This window comes from Amblyraja radiata, chromosome 19 (genome assembly GCF_010909765.2).
Source record: "Amblyraja radiata isolate CabotCenter1 chromosome 19, sAmbRad1.1.pri, whole genome shotgun sequence".
In the NCBI taxonomy this organism is placed as follows: domain Eukaryota; kingdom Metazoa; phylum Chordata; class Chondrichthyes; order Rajiformes; family Rajidae; genus Amblyraja; species Amblyraja radiata.
Genome location: NC_045974.1, coordinates 3,629,874 through 3,632,758, shown reverse-complemented (window position 1 = coordinate 3,632,758; position 2,885 = coordinate 3,629,874).

Sequence of the window (2,885 nt, the reverse complement as noted above, 5' to 3'; positions counted from 1 at the left end):
GGGAGGGAGATGGAGAGAGATGGAGAGAGAGGGATGGAGAGAGATGGAGAGAGAGATGGAGAGGGAGAGAGAGGGAGGGAGATAGAGAGGGAGGGAGAGAGAGGAGGGAGAGAGAGGGAGGGAGAGAGAGGAGGGAGAGTGGGAGAGCCTGCAATATGCGTCACCGACAAGATATTTCCGTAAATGCATTTGGACTGGTTCACGGATAGGAGAGGATTTGGGGGATAAGGGCCAAACGTGGGCAGGTGGGACTAGTGTAGATGGGGGCATGTTGGCTAGCATGATCGAGTTGGGCCGAAGGGCCTGTTCGCACGCTCTATGACTCTATATTGTTCCTCGCTTTAAGCGAGATTTGTTTTCAAAATTATTTAAGACTTTGATTTTGGGGAGAAAGATTTGTCAGAGGGAGAATTCTGGTTCAGTGCTGGAGTAACTCAGCGGGACAGGCAGCAGCATCTGTGGAGAGAAGGAATGGGCGACGTTTCGGCCCCTTATTCCCCCTTCTATCCCCTCTCACTGCTCTGTGATTCCTCCTGCCCCCAGACTCTCTACCACCCATGGCCGGTCACGGTGGCGCAGCGGTAGAGCTCCGGAGACCCGGGTTCGATCCCCACTGTTTTAATTTAGTTTAGAGATACAGCGTGCAGGAGGACAGTGATCGCTGGTAAATTGGTGGACTTTAATGGACATCTTTCATAATTGTGGTATCCTCAAGAGCTAAAGTACAGATCATTACCAGATATTGCCGCATCAATACCGAGCTGATGACTGTTTTAATGCTTGTCCTAATGGCATGATATTATACCTCTTAGTACATAATCTACAGACCAAATAAAAGGAAGAACAAATTGTTGTTCTGCTTGATGACATTCAATGCTGCTTTCATCTCTTGGAGATAATTTGACCAATTAAGGATTTCACAGCACTACATATCACATCACTAGAGAAAATGTCAAACACTGATTAGTTTAGAAATACATAGAAACATAGAAACTAGATGCAGGAGGAGGCCATTCGGCCCTTCGAGCCAGCACCGCCATTCATTGTGATCATGGCTGATCATCCCCTATCAATAACCCGTGCCTGCCTTCTCCCCATATCCCTTGACTCCACTAGCCCCTAGAGCTCTATCTAACTCTCTCTTAAATTCATCCAGTGACTTGGCCTCCACTGCCCTCTGTGGCAGGGAATTCCACAAATTCACAACTCTCTGGGTGAAAAAGTATTTTCCCACCTCAGTCTTAAATGGCCTCCCCTTTATTCTAAGACTGTGGCCCCTGGTTCTGGACTCGCCCAACATTGGCTGAGTGTAGTTCGGAGATCGTATTGCCCTTCGGCCCACTGAGTCCGTGCCGACCAGCGATCCTGTACACTAACCCAATACTAAACACTGGGGACTATTTACAATTTTACCAAGCCTAATTAGCCTACAAACCTGCACGTCTTTGGAGTGTGGAGGATGAAACCGGAGCGCCCGGAGGAAACCCACGCAGGTCACGGGGAGAACATGCAAACTCCGTACAGACAGCACCTGTAGTCGGGATCGAACCCGCGACTCCGGCGCTATAAGGCAGCAACTCTACCGCAGCGCCACCTGGTGGTGTCTGGCGAATCGCAGCTTTCACTTTGCAAGCCTGACTTGTCCCAACTACACAGCTTGTCCTTCACTTCCATTAGGTCGCTGCACAACTCCTCCTTCTATCCCCCACCCCCCCCCCCCCAACCGTGACCCACCTGGACTCACACCTATTGCCCCCCCCCCCCCCTTCCACCTACATAGAAACATAGACAATAGGTGCAGGACTAGGCCATTCGGCCCTTCGAGCCAGCACCGCCATTCAATATGATCATGGCTGATCATCCAACTCAGTATCCTGTACCTGCCTTCTCTCCATACCCCCTGATCCCTTTAGCCACAAGGGCCACATCTAACTCCCTCTTAAATATAGCCAATGAACTGTGGCCTCAACTACCTTCTGTGGCAGAGAATTCCACAGATTCACCACTCTCTGTGTGAAAAATGTTTTTCTCATCTCGGTCCTAAAAGATTTCCCCCTTATCCTCAAACTGTGACCCCTTGTCCTGGACTTCCCCAACATTCCTTCCACTAGCTTCACAATTCACAATTCTTCATTCCTTTTGTCTCACACCTTCTGTCTTTTCATCTCTGGACCTTGTCCACCCATCTGCCTATTAACCCCCCCCCCCCCTCACCTAAATGCACCTATCACTCGCCAGGCTTTGTCCTGCCCAATCTTTTATCCAGCTTTCTTCCCCCCCCCCCCACACACCCCTCTTATAATCAGCCTGCAGTAGGGTCCCAATCCAAAAAGTCACCTACCCAGAGATGCTGCCTGACCCGTTGAGTTACTCCAGAACTTTGTGTCTTTTTTTGGTACACCAGCATCTGCAGTTCCCTGTTTCTACACACTCGGAGTCTGAGTCGGTAGGTGTTGTTATCGGGGCTGACCTCCCGGTACAAGAACAGTATGTTGTGTTTGTAAGATAAGTTATCTCCTGAAAGAGACTTTATTGCTTGCTACAGTAGCCCAGCACTAAGTAGTCCTTGGTAGACAAAAATGCTGGAGAAACTCAGCGGGTGAGGCAGCATCTATGGAGCGAAGGAATAGGCGACGTTTCGGGTCGAGACCCTTCTTCAGACTGATGTGGGGATGGGGGGGGGCGGGAAGAAGAAAGGAAGAGGCGGAGACAGTGGGCTGTGGGAGAGCTCGGAAGGGGAGGGGAAGGAGGGAGAAAGCAAGGACTACCTGAAATTGGAGACGTCAATGTTCATACCGCTGGGGTGTAAACTACCCAAGCGAAACTCAGCGGGTGCGGCAGCATCTATGGACCCTTCTGGTTTCAATAGACAATGACTATAACAA